The sequence below is a fragment of the Carassius auratus genome, chromosome 34 (genome assembly GCF_003368295.1).
Source record: "Carassius auratus strain Wakin chromosome 34, ASM336829v1, whole genome shotgun sequence".
In the NCBI taxonomy this organism is placed as follows: Eukaryota; Metazoa; Chordata; class Actinopteri; order Cypriniformes; family Cyprinidae; genus Carassius; species Carassius auratus.
The window spans coordinates 26,805,124-26,826,939 of record NC_039276.1 but is presented as its reverse complement, the minus strand read 5'-3'; the positions used below and the strand labels follow the sequence as shown (position 1 = coordinate 26,826,939).

The 21,816-nt window shown below is 38.0% G+C and overlaps 1 protein-coding gene across 2 annotated transcripts in view; it reads left to right on the top strand.

The window, feature by feature from the left end:
• Positions 1-21,816, top strand: part of LOC113053653 (cytoplasmic protein NCK2) — a 49,755-nt gene that overhangs the window by 17,404 nt on the left and 10,535 nt on the right. The window contains exon 2 of one of the 2 annotated variants that reach the window (XM_026218830.1): positions 6,639-6,771. The exons of the other annotated variant lie outside the window; for it this stretch is intronic. The gene's annotated coding sequence lies outside the window, so the exon portion shown is untranslated. The remainder of the gene's footprint in view (positions 1-6,638; positions 6,772-21,816) is intronic. 2 annotated transcript variants of the gene reach the window in all.

Below are 21,816 nucleotides of genomic sequence, written 5' to 3'. Positions count from 1 at the left end.
AAACATCATCATCAAAACCTTTGTTCATTGCCCATAAGATGTCTGGCTAGTAATGAGTGAAGCTGGTAAAGCTTTGTTTAGTTGTTGTTTAAATCTTCAGCTGATTTCATCTGTGGCTGAAGTCAGTTGTAGTTCTTGGGATTGTCTTTCTCTTTCCTTCAGTGAATCTGCTCGTTAACAGCAGCTGTTCATCATTGGCTGAATTCACTCATTAGTTATTATTCTCTCTGTCAGGTGGACTGTGTTAGTTGGCATTAATTCTTGCATTATACAGCACAACATCAAGAACTTGTCATGGAAAAAATCACTCATTCATCACACTATTTGCAACTATTTGCATGATGCTTGTGTTGAAAGGTGTGGTAAAGCCCTGATGAAGTCAACTGAAAAGGACTTGATGGGATAGTTCAGACAGGAACAAACATTTGTCGTCGTTAACTTACCCTCATCGTGTTACCCAAACTCATTTGACTTTATTTCTTCCATGTTGCACTAAAGGAAATGTTTAGCACAATGACAGCCTCGTTCACCATTTTCTTTCATTATACTGATAAAAGATGCAATGAAAGTGAAGATGACTGATTCTAACCTTGTTACACAAAGTAATATGATTTTGAAAAAAAAACAACGTGGGTAAATTACTGACAAAAAAAATAAATAAAAATAAAATCAGTAAGTGAATTTGCCAAGAAACCTGCCACTCCTTTATAATAATAATTAAAATGATTGTTGTTATAATCATTATTAAATAATACGATTTTATATATATTTTTAAAAAGATTTTTCCTGAACTTTCACTTCATCTCTCATTGGTCAAATTCTTAAAACATGATTAAAAGATTCACTTTTTTTTCAGATCTTATATATGGCTTATATATTATTTTTAGTGGAATCCCGCACCTCAAACTGGGAGAAAGCATTTTAACGGGGCAGGTTCACACAAAAATGACAACTCATAATTTTACTCACTGTCATTAAATCAATTCTATGCTTAGTTTTTATTGGCAAATACTCAATGACATTTGTGTATGCTAGAGTTTTGATTTATTATGAAGTACTTTATAACATACTTTTACAAAAGTATGTTTTAGAATCCTATCGGCTTGTGAGGTGCCTAAATATTCACACTCTTACCTTTAACATTACAAAAGTTTACTTTAAAGCCATTGGGATTTTCTGGAAGTATTTTCTCAAGACTGACCTAAAAGACACATTGAGATTTGTTTATACCCTTGAAGGCTCGGTAAACATTAATCATGGTCAGGTGATGTGAGCACATGATTCACAGATTCCGTGAAAAGGGAAGAGGGGCCTGTGGCAGGTCTGCACACTCTGTGTATATGGATGCGTGTGTGTTTAGGTGCATCAAAGGGAATAATTCAGCAGTGAACAGAGAGGGAGCTCTATAGTACAAAGGGAAGGTGAAGGACACTCAGTGTGAGTAAACAGCAGTTGTCATCGGACGGCTCATTAAGCTCTGCTCCAGATGCACATCTTTAGAGAATTATGTTTGGATATGAGATCCTTACACTATTAACAGTCTATTGTATCTACAAGAACTGTCCTGTGGTTTTCTAATGTTTTCTTTTTTGATGTGTTGACATCTTCCATCTGTGAAGCTTTTTTTTTAGCATATCAACCTTCTTTATTTAAAGGGATAGTTCACCCAAAAATGAAAATTGTGATTAATTACTCACCCTCATTCCGTTCCAAACTAGGTATGTAAACGATTAACCGATTATCGGTTATTTGTCGATAAGAGATTGATCGATTAAGGCTGTCGATGGTCGGTTAACTGATTTAATGTTGGGCTGTGTGCGGCTCATGCGCAGAACACGTGTGAGCAGCCGGGATGTAGGGATGCATCGATCCGATACTAGGGATCGGTATCGGCTCCGATCCAAGGCATTTTCCGCGGATCGGGTATCGGCCAGACGAGACTGATCAAAATCCGATATTGTGTGCATACTATTGTTATTGTTGAGCCACACGTAAGGCAGAAAAACATTATAAAGCACCAAAACGTTTTCAAGAACATATTTCAAGTGTTCTGAAGCTCTACCATAGTTCAATGTGAGGTACAGATTAATATTAAAGTCATTAAATTAAAGTTTACATAAACTCTTCTTTCGGCTGTGACTGTCTGTCATCCTCCAATCAGTGTTCAATCTGCGTGTAGCGTTCGGTTACTACAGTCAGAACGATGAAACTCTCTTCAGGAGCGCACAGTAACGGAGGTTTAAAACTGTTCAAAGGAAAGGCTCATTAAACTAACGCACAGATTTAATAGACTATGAATCAATATCTCTTCCCTTTGTACAAGCGATGTCTGGTTCGCGAACGAATCGTTTATTTTGACCGGTTCTTCTTAGTGAACCGGTTGAACCAGTTCACCAAATAGGACTGAATCGTTTGAACCGGTTCACGTCTCCAGTAAGCATTATAATTTTCTTTTGCGAAATCAAAGATTATTTATAGTCTTTCTTATTCTGTCCTATCTATGATACGTTGCTTCCTTTTTTGAAAAGAAACGTCTTTTAGATTTCTATATAAATGTATATACTTGTTTTTTCAATAATTTATTTTACAACATGTAACATTTTATCAGATTTTAGACTTATTCACTTTTATTTGTAAATAAAATATTTCAGTAGATTTGATAAAATTGTGTTCCCGTGATTTTTCTAGAATCTAGAGTATCTTTTGCTGCTGAATTGTCTACCAACCTAGTTTATAGTGTAATTTTGTAATCATTTATATATTTTTTCATTTGTTATTTTTCATTAAAATGGAGTTGTGTATATGCAGTAGATTGTGATTAACACAAAAGAATGATTATCAGGTCAACACAGAGAAGTATAGAAAGTCTATGTAAATTGGATTGGATCAGTATCGTCAGATACTCAGAATGTTTTATATCGGTTCGGTACTAAAAAAATTGTATCGTTTCCATCCCTACATCCAAACCTTTGTTCATCTTCTGAACACAAATAAAGATATTTTTGATGAAATCCTAGAGCTTTCTGACTCTGCATAGACAGCAAAGCAACTGACACGTTCAAGGCTCAGAAAGGTAGTGAGGACGTTGTTAAACTAGTCCATGTGACATCAGTGGTTCATCCTTAATTTTATGAAGCTACGAGAATACTTTGTGTATGCAGGAGGTTAAAGCGTAATGTCTCCATAAGCGTAAAATTTCCATATAATGCTAATTTTGATACCACAGAGAGAAATAAAATGACAATAAACCTATATGCTATTACACATACTTAGTAAATTGTATAAAATATTTTAACAAACATGTAGCTATGAAGTATTTCTCAGTTAAGTAAACGTTGCTTTGCATTTTTCAAAATAGTAATCTAGTTAACGGTGATTGAAGTATAGAAATACATTTACAATTGACTTTGAAAGACTAAGGATCTCAGTGCAGCCCCCCCCTCCCCAAAAAAAAACCAATTTTTTTGTGTTTTTAATAATTTTGAATATAAAAAAATTAGTATTATTACTTGTTCTTTTATAGATTTACAAGTCAAAATAAGTATGTTGTTTCATTTTATCATAAATGTATCTCTTATAGACTGAATGATGGTGGAACATTATTTCATTAATATTTTGACATTTTATTTTCACAAAATTTATTTAAAACATTAACGCACACACTTTTTACTTGCATGCTATGAACTTGAACTTGCTTTCTATGTTTATATGATCACCGAGGTGGAAAGTCTCGTCTTTGACCCATAATACTGTATGTTTATAAGTATTCACTTGGTAACAAAGAGGCAGTTTTATCAGCAGAAATATAATTTTATGAGCAGAAAGCCACCAGAGAGTACTTTGCATACATTTTCATGACATGCATTTTCTCTAGCTAATTACCCACCTTAAAATAATCGCATTAATAAATGATAGGTTATTTGATGAATTCTTCACATTCGGTTATTAGGAAAACGTGAATATTCCATCATCCTTGCCATCCTGTGTTTTAGACTCTGCATACTGATGATGTTTGAGGGTTACTGTGGTGGCTCTCTCTGGATTACCCAATGAGACGGAGGGAGGTGTAAAACCCAGGATAACCTATTAAAGAAATTACCCACATGTCTGCTCATACCCTGGGATTATGCCCGACATGCTCCAGCTGGGGTGTCCGGTACATGGAGTAATGAGGAAGATGGAAAGAGGACGTCTCAGAGGGACTGTCAATGAATGAAATTGAGCAGATATGTCCAAACTTTGTCCCTTGAGAGACCTGCGTATGGAGCGAAAGATGAAGGAGAGCCAGCCCCAGTAGTTCAAGGAGGGTTATGGTACCACTGATCATATCACACAGGGGTTTAATTGGGCAGAGGCCAAACCGAGCAGCTGCGTTACTCCACATACGAGTCATCAGAAACCTCACGCCTGAGTGCTTTATCATGGAAATTGTAGCTCTGAAGGGATTCCTCAACGCCTCTGAATTTCACACTGATTCTAGTTAAGCTTTATTTACTCTGAGCTTAATCGCTCTTCAGAGGGGTGGGCGGTACGAACATTTTACAGCATATGCCATAGCTGTGCATATTAAGATAGTTATTTCCTGCTAAACTTTCAATTAAATGTTTTATGTATTTCCTAATTGTGTGTTTATGCCTATTTAAATAATAATAATAATAAAAATAATACTTAATTAAATACAAAAGTTAATATAAAACATTGATTACTGTTGCAAATTTTGGGGTTAGATTTTTTAAAAGTCTCTTATTCTCACCAAGAGTGCATTTATTTGATCAAAATACAGTAAAACGGCAATAGTGTGAAATAGTGTTGCATTGTATAATAACTCTCTTAATATATGTTAAGATGATTTATTCCTGTGATGTTAAAAATACATTTTAAGGAGCCATTACTCCAGTCTTCATGGTCGCATGATCCTTTAGAAACCACAAATCACTTTAGAGTCACATTTATCAATGTTGAAAATTGTTGTGCAGCCTAATCTTTTAGTGGAAACAGTGGTGTGCTCTTTTCAGCATTTCGGAAGAGCAGCGTTTATTTGAAATTGAAATATTTTAAACATTATAAATGTCTACACTGTCACTTTTGGTCAATTTAATGTTTTCTTGCTTTCTTTTGAAAAAAAAAAAAAAAAATCTTTTGACCGATCGTTTATGTTCGGCTAATGTGTTCACGAGTAAGTACAACGAGTAATTAGCTTTAATAACGCTAGGTAGGACTTCCATTCCTAGAGCCTTGTTAAGTGTTGTGGTTTCTTCCATTTTCTCCTTTTTATAATGCCTCTACTCAGTGGTTTGTAGATTTGCAGTATACCCGTGTCTTGCTTCCCAAAGACTAGCAGTGTAGTGTAATATAGCTGTATCTGTGCGTGTGAATCTGTAGCGCGGCTGGTAGATATAGATTGAGATTTATGGCTGTAGGTCTATTACTGTACTGGCTCTGGAAAACATCCTCTCCTCTCTTATTCCTGACAATCCCCTTTCTCACAGCCGGAAGACTCGTGTTCACAAGCCCTTTTTCATTACCTCAGCCAGAGAGAGAGATATGCCTTCAGTCTTGGTGAATTAATTCTTCTCCGGCTCTCGTTCGTCTCCATCCCCAGAGCGTGTGCTTGTAATCTTGTGCTCGATTTGAAGCCCCATGTTTGATCATGACTGTCTGTTTAGTTGCCATCTCCCGCTCGAATCATATGGACACAGAGAATTGAGACGGGATCGGTAGGCATGCGTAGCTTTGGATATTTGTTCCTACTTTGGCTTGAGACTGCAGGTATCCTATTTTCTGTGTACTCGTGTGTATAACAGACCACAGGCTTTTTACTGTGTGTGTGTGGGATGATGTGTCTGTTCTGATTTAGAGCTGTGAGAGATATATGTTTGTTTTAGTGTGTGTGGGAGCATATATTATCTGCGTATCCGTGAGAGCTGGATGTAAGCATGCAGTGGATACACAGAGTGAGTCAATAGTTTCCCAGTGGAAGCAGCTGGATGACACACACACACACACACACACACACACGCACACACACACTGAGAGCCTGAAGTATATTTTCGGGCCAGTCTAGTTAGAGCTGCCATACAGTTAGATTCATTAGCATCTCATTTGTGTCTGTCTAAGTCTTACTTTGGAACTTGTACTTGTAATCCCAAGATCATTGCAGCCTGGGGCCAAAGGTCACAGGGAATTCTGGGATTGGTGGTTTCTAGAGCTTCATAGCTCTGGTCCGTTTCTGATGCTAATTTCCATCACTTATTAGATGTTCAAAAAAAAAAAAAATATTCTGGCTCTCCTCTTTCCAAACTAAATACAATCCTGTACTCCACTGTAGATCTCAAATACAATTTTTTTTGGCAACTCTGAACTGAAATTTCAGTCTGTTCCTCACACAAAGCTGTTGGACAGCTTCAGAATACTTTGAATGACGTGCTATATGGACCATTTTAACGAATAGTTCTCATGATTTGATATACACCAGTGCACGCAGAACACGGGTATAGGGAGATCAAGCGGAGCAGTATAGTGGTCTAATTTGGTGGGCAGGCTTGAGTGTCTCGTAAAAAAACTTCATTGTGCAGCTTGACTGATCTGTCTTTTGGTTTGACTCAGCGGACGTGTGCCGGGCATGTTTGTTTTGACAGGTGCTGAAGCCCTTCTGTAGCACTGCATTTGTGCGCAGTGTAACTGTAACTGAGGGTTGGTGAGCGCTGGTTTGCCTCCGTCGCTGTGGAAGTCACGAGAGAGAGCTCGTCAGAGGTCTGCCCTGTAGCAGAGGTAAGGTCAAACTCCTGCACAAGGGAGTTGAGCCTGTAACGAGACACCACAAAAATGTGACATCCTGCCCTTTCTGTAAATGGCTCTTTGCTTGAAGGGCTTGTTTTGTGATGACGGTAAGAGTGAGTAAATGGTGTGATTTGTACATGCGCTGTTTAACATGTCTGTTTATTATGCATGCCCTGCTGTAGGGCATTGCTGGCATGCTCGGTGCCCCAGATATTCTTTTGATCACAGCAGGTTTACTTTGAGGTTGTATTTTTGCAGAATATTCGATCTGATCTCCTGCAGGCCTATGATGAACTTAAGACCTCTCCTACTGTAACTGCTGAAGGATTTTGTGGTTGTTACCCACTAGAAAAAAAACTCCTGTGGGGCATTTGACTAATAATGAAAGTATAAGCTTTATTTTGATCTGTTGTGGAAAGAGTTGGGAATATTGCATACGGGATGTTGTTAAAGCACAACTGAACCTGCACACAATTCATCAGTGCATGCTTGTATTTTAATGTGGTTTTAAATGTGGCCAATATCAGATTTCCAGTGTGAACAGATCATGGTTCTTAAATGACCCGCATTCGCAAAAGAACAATATGAACAGAGTTGCCAGGTTTTCACAACAAAATCTGTCCAATTGCTTCTCAATACTAGTCCAAAACTAGCCCGGTTGCATTCTGGGGGTTATATATCGCATTAGTGGGGTTGGTTTATAACCCATGGAGTTGAAAAATAATCCGTTAGTGAAAAAATTATGTCTTGCTTGTCTATAGAGTTGTCACTGCAATACTTATGAGTTGTGACACATCACTGTACTTCCACCGACTACCTTACGCTACTGTAATTGATAGCTTTGGGAATGAATCGTGAGGAATGTTGATCTATAGTGACGTAAAAATTGCAGGAATTCCGAAATGACGGTTCACACTGCAGTCACTTTTCAAGACACCTGAACTGAATCGGATTCAGTACCACATGTGGAAGTGGCACAAATCGGAATTGAAAGGCTCCGATTCCATGTGCTTTGTGCTGTTCACACTGTCACGAGAAAAACTGATCTGCGGATTTGCGCCTTCGTACGTGTTTTGAACTAGATTTTTGAAAGATCTGGCCTTGTCTTATGATGGATGGATCAGTTTGTCAATGAGACATAATTCGTTCTTGAAGTTAGACTTGCCTCTTAGCGGTCAATAAACTCTGCATATTGCAGCAAGTTAGGATTCCCTCAAAAATTTCCCTGGAAAACACCCTGGGGCGATGCATCGGCGTGAGATTTGATTAGCGACTTTAAACCACTGAAGAAATAAACACCACAGGGAAGGAAGAATCTCTGAGCTGAATTTGTTATACATGCTGAATGCTGTATTTAAGGCATGTTTAATGTAGCTTGAGCGCAGTTGGTTTTCAAGATCAGCTGAAGCTGACAGTAGCAAATATCCAAACTTTATAATGTTAATTTGTTTTGCAGTTCTCCCACATTTTATAATAGATAAAGACTTAGTTGAAATGCATGTCATTCGCTGAGTTGTAAACCAGGATGGGCGTGTAGATCTTTTACAACATCCGGTCTGTTGTGTGATATGTGACCCCAGTCGTGAAGCTGAAGGAGAAAACGGCCATAGGGCAAGCGTTCCCCCAAATGTGGGCTTTGACTTCTGTGACATTTTCTGTGAATAGCCTATACATACAGATACACGCAACACTGTTTCTTTAGGGAAAACACAGACATCATAAGTGGGTTACACGTCAAAGCTTTTGTTCTCAGTATAACACTCCTTTCCAGATTGTTAGTGCGTGCACTGGGAATATTGCTGAGCGCGCAAACAGGAAACGAAAAGAAATATCCTCACTCTGAGGAGCATCCAACCAAACAAGCAGCGTGAGAAAGAATTATGAGTCGTTTGAAGGAAGTGCAGGAATCTCGGAAGAGCACGACCAAGAGAGCGTAGTTACAAGAGAAGCAGAGTAAGGGAAAGCGAGTCTAAAGCTTTTTTTGTAGCCTGTTTATTTATTTATTTTAAAAAAAATGCTGTTCTTTTGAACTTTCTATTATAATGTATCACTGTTTCCTCAAAAATATAAGCGGCACAACTGTTTTTAACATTGATAATGATTAGAAATGTGTCTTGTGGAGCAAATCAGCATATTAGAATGATTTCTGAAGGATCATGTGACACTGAAGTCTAGAGTAATGGCTGCTGAAAATTCAGCTTTGCATCACAGGAATAAATTATGGTTTAGCATATATTAAAATAGAAAATTGGTTCTTTTACATTGTAATAATATTAGTGTTATATTGTATTATTACAGCCTTGGTGAGCATAAGAGACTTCTTTGTTTTACTGAGCAATGTAGTTAGGGGTGTGCCGGTTTCAGAATTGGTGATGACGGTTATGACGTGAGTCAAATGTGACGGTTCATAACATAACCGTCGGGGGGGGGGGGGGGTGGATAGCGGGTTAACTCCGTGTCAGCGCGCGCTCTGATCGGTAAAGGGGCAGAGATTTCAGACCTCCATTTATTAATGAGATCTGTCACAAAACACATCATCCCCGCCAACGTTTTTTGAGCAAATTTCAAAGCCGCACCCGCCCGCCATTCGCTGATTGTTTTGGGGTCTATGGCGATGCAATGCTTTGCCGATGCGAGCCGCAAAAAAAGCCATTGCCATTTGCCCATTAGCTCCGCCCACTACCGGACACTATGTCTTCTGCTTGTTCGAAAATGAATATGAATATTTCTAAATTTAATCCATTATTTTGACAGGAGAAGACAACAAAGAATAGTTTACATATAGCGTGTTGTTTAAGCGTGGTAAGACTCTTGCTCTCTCTCTCTTTGCATGTGTGAGAAACAGCGCTATCAGTAAAGTGATGGTGAGTCGTGCGCCTTCACAAAGAGTTTACAGAGTGTCAAATACAGGTGCGCTGTGTGTCCATTGAGATGAGCTGAAAAGTTCAGATCGCTTGAAGGAGAGAGAACTCTGAAGCTCAGATGCTGAAATTAATGCAAGCGTCATGCGCTTCAGTCTATGTAGTAAACAAACCTGCACGTCTCTGCCATTCATTAATTCACACAGAGACGCGCAGAACACGGATTTATAGTTTAAACAACTTTTGCGGCTTAACATTTACAGATACTGGTCCATATGGAGATTTGATTTGATTATTTTATGCAAACTTTGGCAAATTCCATGACTGTCCATATTAAAATGCAAGTTTCATTTTCATGACTGGATTTCGAGATTCCGTCCTCGTTTTTTGCTTCATGGAAATCATAGAGCAAATTTCATAGCCGCACCCGCCCGCCATCCGCTGCTTGTTTTGCGGTCTATGGCGATGCAATGCTTTGCTGATGCGAGCCGCAAAAAAAAGCCATTGTCTGTTCTAGATATTTAATGCTAAAGGATGAGGCATAGGCCTACGATGAGATGTGCTCTAGGTCACAGTGCAGTGCAAGTGAACGCGGCGCGCTGGTGCTTCCATGTCACGGTTATCATTGTCTGCTTTACTTGCTTTTTATTTATTAAAATACATGCAATTGGTTGATGAAACATTTATTAAAATTAAGATAAAATTTGTACAAAACGAAATTCGTTTTTAAGAAAGGTTTTCTACAAAGCAAAATTTAATGAAGTGGTAAATATCATGTCTGACGATTTACAAAACTTCATTAAGTGGTAAAAACCATGTCTCCCAATATATTGCGCATCTTATGATCCTATCTAAAAAATGAAAATAATTTTTGATAAAAAATGTTTGTAAAAAATATTTTAATGACACGGTTTTGGCGATTATAGAGTTCTAATGACGGTGTTCAACTATAACCGTCGGTCTCACGGTTATATACGAACCGTCACACCCCTAAATGTAGTGTGTATTTTCAATCACTTATACTGTCATATTTACATTTATGCATTAAGCAGACTCGTTCCAAATTGACTTACAGTGCATTCAGGTTGTACATTTATTTATTTAGTTTTTTTAAGTGTGTGTTCCCTAGGAATTTAACCCACTAACTTTTGGGCTGCCAACACAATGCTCTACCACTGAGCCATTTATTCTTTATTTTTATAGATCGTCATAATCTTCTTTGAAAAGGACTCAAAACTATGCGATTTGCTATTCGGGACCACCTGTGCAGTGCATCTCTGGTGTGGTGGGCATGGCAAACCCTTTTGTTTCGGTGTGTGTAGGCTCGGTCTCCTCTCTCTGTTCAGCTCCAGACACCCGTCTGTCTGTCTGTGCCTTGCAACAGAGAGGGTTTGGCCACTGCAGCCATGGGAACAAGCAAACAATGACCTTTACTCTTAGGAAGGAGAGAAGAAAGTGAGGAAAAGGCTGAGCAAGAATGCCCAGCGCGGGGAAGGAAATCTGTATTGCGTGGTCATCTGTCCTGATGAGCGTTTGAGCTGTCAGACCTATGACATAGATGGGGGTTACCCACATTCCTTTTCAGTATGAGTCATTCCAATAGGAATTCACACAGTTTGGAATTTTGTGTGAGGACAAAATAATTCCCAACACGGGTTCATGTTGGTCATGTGAATCCCTCACACTGACCAACAGAAAGCTGCTTCTGTGAGATCATACTGTTTATTAACAGTGATCAGGTGACACTTTTTGCCCATGAAATTTCACCAAATGAAACCATTCATTCATGCAGCCTTTATATCTTTTTGTATCATAGTCTAAATTTGCCACATGGTCACAAACAAGCATTTGGTATCGTTATATTAGTCTGGTCAATCTTTTTTAAAAATAAATACATAAGGAATGGGTCAGGATGGTGAACTAGTTGTTCAAAAACTGACTAGTCGATATGTGAGGTTGATTAGTTTTAGATTTTTGGGGGAAATTGAGCCTTAATGGGTTAGTTCACCCGAGAATGAAAATTCTTTTAAAAAAAACACTGAAATTTAGATTTTCTTTTGACTGGTGCACATTTGTGTGGGTTTTTTCTTTATACGTCAGGGTTCAGGGGTCATTTCAGGATCAAGGGGTACCTTGTGTCTGAGATGCTTGTTGAACAATGGAAATATTGTTTGCTGAACAGTGCTGAATTCATTTGTGGAAAAGCGCCACGTAGAGGGCTGACATCAAAGACAAACTAACTTTACATGTGTTTTTTTTTTTACTGCACTCAAAGTCTGAATTCAGATTGTTCTCATTATGCAGAGTTATGACAGAAATAGTCATGATTTGGTTGCGACACAAACCTGGTTGTTGTTTGTAAGAAAACTGTAGCATGCAATCACTTCAACTTGGGACACGCTGAAGACATGCACTGTAGCTTTTTAAAGGTTTTGCTCAGTAACCTGGTTCAATCAGACACAGATATCCTTTTTTTTTTTCATTGTGATCAAATGTTTGTAAGGAAAGCGGGACCTCAGTGGAAATCTGTTCACAATTAGCCATATGCTTTAATGCCAGTTGGGTGAAGGTTCTTGATGATGTCACCAAGCAGTCAAACAGTCATTCATTTTCTTTTATGGCTTACTGAAGAGGAGCAACAGCTAACCTCATTAGAGACATTACAGGATGTGTCACCGCAAGCCCAGCCCACTGGACTGCAGTTTGGACTTTAGGACACTGTTGATTGCTTTGGAAATCAGTTGGTACAATAAATGACATAATTGTAACAGAACTGGTGATTCATGGATATTAGTGTGGCACCAACCACCCCAAAAATTTCAGACCTTAAATTGATCAGATCAACAATTTGTAACTATTTTACATTCTGGCAAATTGGATGAGAATATGTACTTTTTTATATAATCTGCTTATGCCCCACTGAGAGTAAGGGTTAGGGCTAGACCTTCATGCTTGATTTTTTCTAAAAGATGTATATTTTGTACAAATTTTATTGTATACATTTATATGAAATCAACAACTTGTAAAATAGTTTTGTTTTCTCGTGAGAGCGGATTGCTAAGAGCCTCCTGCATGCGTCTTTTTGGCATGTTACAGCGAAATGCAGCACACAGTAAAATTGCAGAAAGTAAATATGTAGCATTTGGTAGAACGTTAGAATTGAAATATATTGACAGAAAACTACTTTTGTTACTCACAACAATCACCAAGTGGAAACTAGTCAACAGTATGAGGGTTCAGATCCAATCAAAAACAGGATAAATTTAATAGCTCCAAAAAAAAATTTAATGACAGATCATAACAATGATTGAGTGACTTTCATTCATGCTTGTGACAGACTAGTTTGGTAAGCAACACAAAGAGGGTGGACGCTATACCGGTATTACTATTCGGTATTAAGTTAATACCGGTATTATGTTGTTCCATGATATGGATTTTGCTTTTGGATATTAGTTTTGGAACCACTGGCCAACTCAAACACACAATATTTAATTTAATTTAATTCGTACAAGCCTACCTCATGTTGCACAAACAATGGCACAATAAAAAAAATACTTTTCAAGTCTATGTCCAATCCCTCACTTTTTCTAGTTATATAAGGTTAAAATAATTTGCATGTAATTATTATTCTTATTTATATATATATATATATATATATATATATATATATATACTGAAATATACTATCGATATTATATGGTGGTTTAGGCCCCGTCCACACGGAGAAGGAGCTTACCCCACTCCGATCTTTTTTTTCCTCGTCTCAAGAAATATCCGCGTCCACATGAAACCGCAAAATGATGTAGTATACATGCCAGACCAGTATGTGGCGCTGTAATTCTGCCACAGAGATACACTTAACAGAGAAGAAGACTTGGACTATGCTCATAAACCTTGCGCGTGGTACACAAACGAACATGGAATAATACATTTATTAATCAGTGTTAATGTTAGTTAATAAAAAGACAATCGTTCAGTGTTTGTTCATGTTTTTGTTGCTGTTACGTGACGTAGAGGTGTCTGACTGGGGGGGAGACGTGGGCTGATGACGTCATCGTTTCAGAAAATATACGGATTAGCCGTCCAGACGAAAACGCAAAGACGGCGTTTTCAAATTTATCCACTTTGGGACCCGGTTTCAAGAAATAGCGGTATCACCTTGCGAAAACGCCGGATCCGTGTGGACGAAACGCCTATCCGATAAAAAATTTGTGCGTATTCACAGAAACGCGTCTCCGTGTGGACGGGGCCTTAGGTTATTAGCCCAAATAAAATTAGTGCAATTTGTTTTTTTAGATTTTATTTGATTTCAGTTAATGTTCATTTTATTTCAAGTAATTAAAATGTGTTTTTAGTTTTAGTTAACTTGTAAAGAAGGTCAGCAGATATGTAGTGTTATATTGTGTGTGTGTGTGTGTGTGTGTGTGTGTTTAGAAGGACTGGAACACTGCATTGATCAATCAACATCCATTATTATAGCTATATGTTTTATAGTATATTATTTATGGACTATTCTCATAGCGTACTATGTGAATATGTTCTTGGCGGCATTTACTTAAAATCTCATAAATTTTATAATTTTCATCTTTATTCGTTTACCATTTGAATACAGATTCATGCAGTTGCTTTGTCCATATGTATAATGAGTAAAGCCATCCTTTAGTGTAACTGGTGTTGACAGTCCACCAGCGTTTCATCATCTTCCTAGTCTCTCATTTTCACAAATAACTGGTTTGAAATGTGTCTTGTCACTGTCGAACATGATTCCTTCTTGCCACTTTCTAATTTAAGCTGCCGGTCCATTTCTCACTGTTGCATGATGTAATGTCTCGTGTTTCGTAGATCAGTGCAGCCTGGTCAGTGTTTGTGGGAGAGAAGCACAGAGGAGGTGTACGATGAGTGGACTGCTGGTTCAGACTAATCATTAACACCAGCAATGTGAAAACACGTGTTCCTGCCTATTAAAGGCCCTGACCTGATTTCACTTTGCGGTAAATGTACTCCGTGTCCTGCCCCACACTCCACTACATTAGCTTAAGGCTTGAGCCCATTCGAATGGTTCTGGATGAGTCTGTGCTAGTGCCAGGAGATGTTTTCTGGAAATGAATGTGGCGGTCCTCTGTTGCTACAGACATGACAGAAATCCAAAAGATGAAGCATGACTTCTAGATTTGTTCTGAAGAATTGTTGGGACTTCTATATTATTCTCTCTCTTTCTTTGTTTCTTCCTCTTTTCCCCTCATCCCAGTGTTTTGTGCTCAAGAGAGTCTCTATAAAGTGCTGATGCTGCTGGACAGAAGCCTTTCTTTAATTCCCACACAAAATTCCCACTCGAGGGGGAAGGCCAGGCCAGATGCATTTTGGGAAAGCAAGGGTACATCTTTAAAACCCACATTCTTGACTTATTTTTTGCTTGCTTTCTTCTGTTTGCTCTTGTTAATTCTTCTATGGAAGCTGTAGCAGATTTGTTCGCCTTGTCATCTCATTGCTTTCTAGCACAAACAAATTAAATACATTAAAGAGAATGATTTGACTATGACTTATTTATTTCTAAAGAAACTGTACAAAAAACAGTGAAGCATTCTAAATAGAGATCATAGCACAGGATAATTTACACTATTACTAGTAAATGAATTTGCCATTAATTCAGACTTAATGTCACATGATCCTGCAGAAATAATTCTGTTATTCTTACCCCAAACTTTTGAATGGTAGTGTATCACAGCGTCCACAAAAATATCCAGCAGCACTACTGTTTTTAATTATAAGTTTTGCATCACAAGAATAAATACATCACATTTTAATATTAATATATGCAAATAGGAAACAGTTCTTCTAAATTATAATAAATAAAAAAAAACTCAATTAAGCTTTTGACCAGTAGCATATGAATATATAAAGCGCAATTATAATTAAAAGTGCAGGTCTAAATTACTACAAATTAGACATTGAAATAACATGAATTGTTGTGTAATCTGTGCATTTTAAGATGACATTTGGCAGCTGCATTGCGTGCGAGACATGTTTAGTTGGGTTAAGCGAATGCGAGCTGGACTTTTGCCTAGCAGATGTATTAGTCGTATTAAACGATTTTAGTCTCTTGAGAGCAGGACTCAGAGAGTGCTAAGTGCATCTGGACTATGGGAAAACATCTTGGCTGAGGATAGATCAATTCAAGACCAGAGAGTGGCTTCCTTCGGTTCATGTCTTCACAAACATTATACACTAATCATCATGGCCGCCGGATGCAAGACAGACTCTGTTTGCGAGTCTGAGCCTTTTATAGGTAGTGGAGTACGACGGTTTTTCTGCACTTAGTGAGAAATGTTTATATCCCGGCTAATTGTCTCTTCTCGGTTAAAAGGCCCTCTCTCGTCACATGTGTAAGTGAGCGTAAGCTGACAGTGAGCTGGGTAAGATTGATCATTACCAAGCAGCTTTCAGGCGTCTGAGCGAACGCTGAGTCTTGAGGATTGATCTGCTTTCCCATGGCAGGGCCATCGGTCTTCTTCACAGCCTTGATTAGTTAGGAGGTGGGCTAAGCTGTGTGGATATTACAGGGGGCGGGGCTCAGATTAGAGAAATGAGTGCCGGGACAGAAACCTCCTGTGTTCTCCGAAGAGGACAGAGAGGAAATAGATGGACGGCGACCTTTAACAGCGTCCTCTGACACAATGACCTCAATTCTGTCCTGATCCGCAGAACCAATGAGTGATGACAGTGCTTCATTAGTAGACCTGTTTAGCAGCTCCCTGTTTTCCGTGGCTCTCTTTCCAGCCCTTTACTGAAACACAGCGAGTGAGGTCATGAATGACCCCGAAGCTCGCAGCCAGCAGAGAACGACTGATTTAAAGCACAAGGACATTTCTATCCAGCTGTTGCGCTGTCATGGCCAGCCTCTTTCCTAATTGAACTGTCATTTAATGACTGCATTTAAAGAAAACGAGCTCTGCCTTTGAGCTGCCAAATTAGCATTTATAAAATACAGCCCAGCGTGGATACTCATCTCACCAGAGGTAATGAAATCCTTTATGTAGTGTAATTGTCTGTGGGAGGCATCTCATGAGAGATGTGCTCCGGTGTGATGGGTGTTAATATTAGAATTGTCGCCTCATTAAAGACATAAAACAGGTCAAAGAAGCTGTGTCTGCTCTGTCCTCTATAGATCAATTTACGGTGTGTTTATCTGCATTTGAGTTTAGAGCCCATAATTCAAGGGGTCAGATTAGTCTTGTGTTGCCAGATGTTTGATTTAAACATAAGGTCTGGTCCACACTGCAGCTTACTCTGGCCAAGAAGCTCCCATTCAGTTAGAAGGAGAACATCTTAACCACACTTAGTTTCTGTTTTGATGTGCATTTCAATAGTGCTTGCCGGTTTTATGTGCAATATGCATCAGATTGTAAGTTGGTCAGGCACAGTCTGTTGGTGTGATGCTTGAGGCCGAGTGTAGGTTAATATTGCATTTGAAAGTGTACCAGGAGAATTAACATTTATAGACAAACACTAAAGGAGTGGTAAATCCATTTACGGCATTCAGGAATGAGAAAGCTACTGTATGCTGTATGCATATGGGTTCTGCATCATTTGTTCGTTTTAGGCAAAGCATGAAATGAAAGCTGTTGCTCACGCATACACACCCACATGCACATACACTCTCAGACTCACTAGATCTGCCCTTCTCTACTAATGGCTGTGCATTTGACTTAGTAGCCATGCCTAAAGCCTCTCTCAGCAGGAGCACAGAGCTTTAAGTGCGCTTGCCTGAAACACCATCAATACTTAATCAGTCCATTACTATTCAGTGCATATTTAATCCTTCAGCAGCTCTCTCTCACATCTCAGGCTAGGCGTTTAAAATCGGCTATGCCAATAAACCCGCCTAGTTATTCATTCATGGGTTTAAGAACTACCTACGATCATTTCTGTCATTTTGCTCGGAGGAACAAGAACGCTCAGTGTATTTTGAAACCTCATGCTCAGTCTCAGTCATTTTTAATGGCTTTTTTGTCTGAAGGTCTGGCTGTTTATTTAATAAGACCAGTGGCATGGATTAAGAGACTTAAGAATTGCTACTGTACGCGAAAATACTTTTCTGCCTATATTGCATGCTTTTTGTTACTCATGCTCCTTTTAAATCCACAGATTCTTTGTTTGCTTTGTTTCAGAGGCTTGTTACCCATTTGCAAAGACAATATATTTCCTAATATATGAATGATCAATACATTAAATAATATAACAGTATATTAGAAAATGTACAGAATAATATACTTTGTAAAAAATATGTTACAATATATTGAATAATACATAAGGAATTCCCACTTTCATAAAAAAATATGTCATTATTTTTTAGGGCTGCACGATTAAACAAATATGATTTGTTTTGTTTTTTGTTAGTAAAGCCGGTTCTGTAATCAGCAGTAAATCATTATCACATGCTTTCAGATGGAGCAGCATTTACTACACAGGGTCGTAGTTTTCTAACAAGCTATGCAAAAAAAAAAAAAAACATAGATCATTTTATTGCACGATTATGAAATCGAAGAAATCGTTTGCGATAATGACAGCTGTTTGCGTAGCTTCCCAGTGAACTATGGCTCTGTTTAGTAAATGCCGCTATAGGCATTTCATGGGTTTCTTATTCGGGACCTATTATGATTTTCAGCGTGAGAGCGCCCTCTAGCTTTCTGAATGGAGATTTACTACTGATCGCAGAACCGTGCTTCACTGAAAGATATGCATGGAAATCACAGATTCTGTCGAATCACGATTCCATTTCAATTAATCGTGCAGCCCTATATAGATGTTCATGTGATAAGATATGGTACTGCATGCAGTATATACGTACACACATATATGGAAATAAGTATATCTTATGTATAACAATCATTTACAATATGATTGTTTCATATTTTAAAATACAGCTAGTTTACAATAGCATAAGCTCACTAGTTTATACTAAGCACTTAGCGAACTATCACTGTGCTGAAAAATTGCACAGCCATTACTTTTTAAATATAGTAATATATAGTCTAAATGGTGTTTCCATTAATCATCATCCTAGCCACAGACTCCACTCTTCAGCACAATGGTAACCCCACAAACTTTACACTAGGACTGGGTATTGCCAAGAATCTGGCGATACAATACTTATCACGATATGTTGCGATACTGTAAGCAAGGCTATATATTGGTATATTTCTTATTTTAGAAATAGGATATATTTTTTAGGAAAGCTGTCATTAAGAACACACCACCATATGCAAACCTCAGCAATAAATAAATAAATAAATAAAAATGATTTAACCAAAACACAATGGGATCTGCATTTGCAATAATCAGTCCCTGTAACATTCAATGCTATCCAACCACTTTTTGTGCAGTATGAGTAAAGGAGGTAAATATAAAGTGCTTGAAGGAACATTTAGTTAAATGTATAATGCATCTAAAATGTATTCACAGTTTAAGTTTACAATTGTAATATACAACGTCATAACATTTTGATCTGAATAAATAATAATAATGCAATGAGGAAGTTTATATCAGTTTTAGAGGTCAACTTTTATGATTTTTTAATGGCCAAGACTGCTATCTACAGAACAGGTCGATATAATGTCATATTGTGATATAATGAACACATTAAATGTTTGGAATCAAATAAAAAAATGTCACATTAAAAATTTGTCAAGGGTAGCCAAATATCTTACCAATCTATATATAATCAAATATTGAACTAAGCGATATCTATCTCAGTTTATTAACATATTGATGTAATTAAATCTTAAAATTTAGCACCCAAGGTGAGGTGTCGTGTAATTTATGTGCCACTAGTGCCAATAAATGAAAATGCAAAAATAATATTTTCAAACAAATTTACCCTGTCTGCTATTGGTCAACTCACTACAGCAAACATTTGTTGAGCCACTGTTGGTGTATCAAGCTGGAGTGTGTTTCCTAAGGCACTGTCAGTCAAACATGGTTGTAGTCTCCATCAGTAGCAACAAAATTCGACCACAGTCCCAACAAATATTCTCAAACAGCATTGCACAGTTGTCTGGTGAGTACTAAAGCTTTTAACCAGCAGTTAGAAGTAGTTTCTTGTTCTTGTATGACGTACTGTAGACTAAAATATATCATGCTCTTCAGCGAAATAAGCAAGATAACATTCAGCACAATCTATACGTGTGTCAAAATTGACATACCTATGCCTGTTCGATGCTAATTTATAATATAAATAGTGTGCGCAGTGTGTTCACACAAAAAATACCAGAAAGAAAAAGCACACTTCAAATACCCAGAATAAATGGCATTTTCGATTGGCAAAAATGAAATGTGGAATGTTGGACACTTCATGCACTCAAGTATGACAGCTTTCTTTATGTAACAGAAAGGCTGCCAAACTATGATGTTGGATGACTAAATAACTTCTAGTTTATTCTCTTGACGGTAGAGTACATAATGCAGGGGTTCTCAACTCTAGCTATCAAAGTCCCAGTAGAGTTAAGCTCCAACCTCGATCAACTCACCTGCCTGACTTTCTAGTAAACCTCAAAACATTGAGGAGCTTGTTCGGGTGTGTTTGATTAGGGTTGAAGCTAAATATAGCAGGAAGGTAAACCTGGAGGGCCACTGCGCCAGGGTTGAGAGCCCCTGACATAAGTGTATAATGTAAAGTGCATCATTTGGAATGCAAACTAGAGCTTTCATTCCATACACTGTATGTATACAAATTTCATTGAATGAAAGAAAAAGGAAACAGTTTTGACTAGCTAGTTAATTTCTCCAATGATAAATTATACTTGCGCACATCTTCTCCATCAAACAGAACAGTGTTTTGATAGCACTATAGAGCTGAAGTGTTTACAATTTTCAGGGAAAAGAACCTGTAAATGGCTGACTATTAATCACCATTAAGCTTTTAAATGAAATATTACTCGATACTCTTGTCTCCTTCAGTCTGTCATCTATTCTCCTGCTTATCCTCTTCCTCCTCCTGGTAAATAGGTTGAGTGGAGGGAGTGTGAGGTCACCTGCTGATTAAGATGTGTTAAATAGAGCATATGTAATCATGTCTGGCTCTTGTCTGAGTCATGCATTTGTCATATTTGGCATTTGTTTACTGCAGGAGAAGGTCCAGACCTTTGTTAAATTGATAGTTCACCCAAAAATGAAAATTACCCCACGATTTACTCACCCTCAAGCCATCCTAGGTGTATATGAATTTCTTCTTTCAGAAGAATCCAAACTGATTTAAATAAATAATAGAAAATGAATTTAATAAAAATTCAATAAAGCCCTCTTGAAGCAAATCGATGAAAGAAAAATAACTATGAAAAATATCCATATTTAAAACTTTATAAACTGTAATCTCTATCTTTCGCTAGCGCTATGCAATCAATAGAGCGATGTTCCGGTGAAGGACGTAAGCGTAGCATAAATTCCAGTGAAAATGCGCAAATCTCGTGAGAGCCTAGTTTTTTTTTTTACAGGTGTAAAGGAAGCAAAGTTTCCTTTGTTTAACGAAGGAAACCAGTCTCCTCTTGGCTTACAGTATATCAAAATCTGATATTTTTCTATTCCTCCGGTATTTATCTAGGGATGTGCAAAAAACCGAATGCGATTTTCATGCACATCTCATCAGTAAAGATGCTCCTGTAATTAGAAGTATGTCTCCAGCACGTGTGTTCAGATCAGGGTTGCCAGGTTTTCACAACAAATCCTGCCCAGTTGCTTCTTAAAACTAGTCCAAAACTAGCCCAATCGGTTCCGCGAGGTTTCCCGATAAAAATTGCTTCCCAGTGTTAAAATATACATTTTTTGGAAGGGTTGCCCTGGTGAAATTCGCATTTTAGGGGCTAAATATCACGTTATTGGTATTGGGGTTGCTTCAAACCGCGGACATGAAAAACAACCGCAGACTTGGCAACACTGGTTCAGGTGGAGCGGCAGTTGCTACACAGAGCCTTAGTCTACTGACAACTAACACAAAATCGCTTTCAGTATCGACAAAGAATCGCCTGCGATTTTAACATCGATTTTGTGTAGATCGTCATCGAATTACGGCTCGGTGTAGTAAATGCCAGCCGGTGTTGCCAAGTCTGTGGTTGTTTTTCATGTCCGCGGGTCAAAGCGACCCCGATACAAATAATGTGATATTTAGCTCATAAAAAGCGAA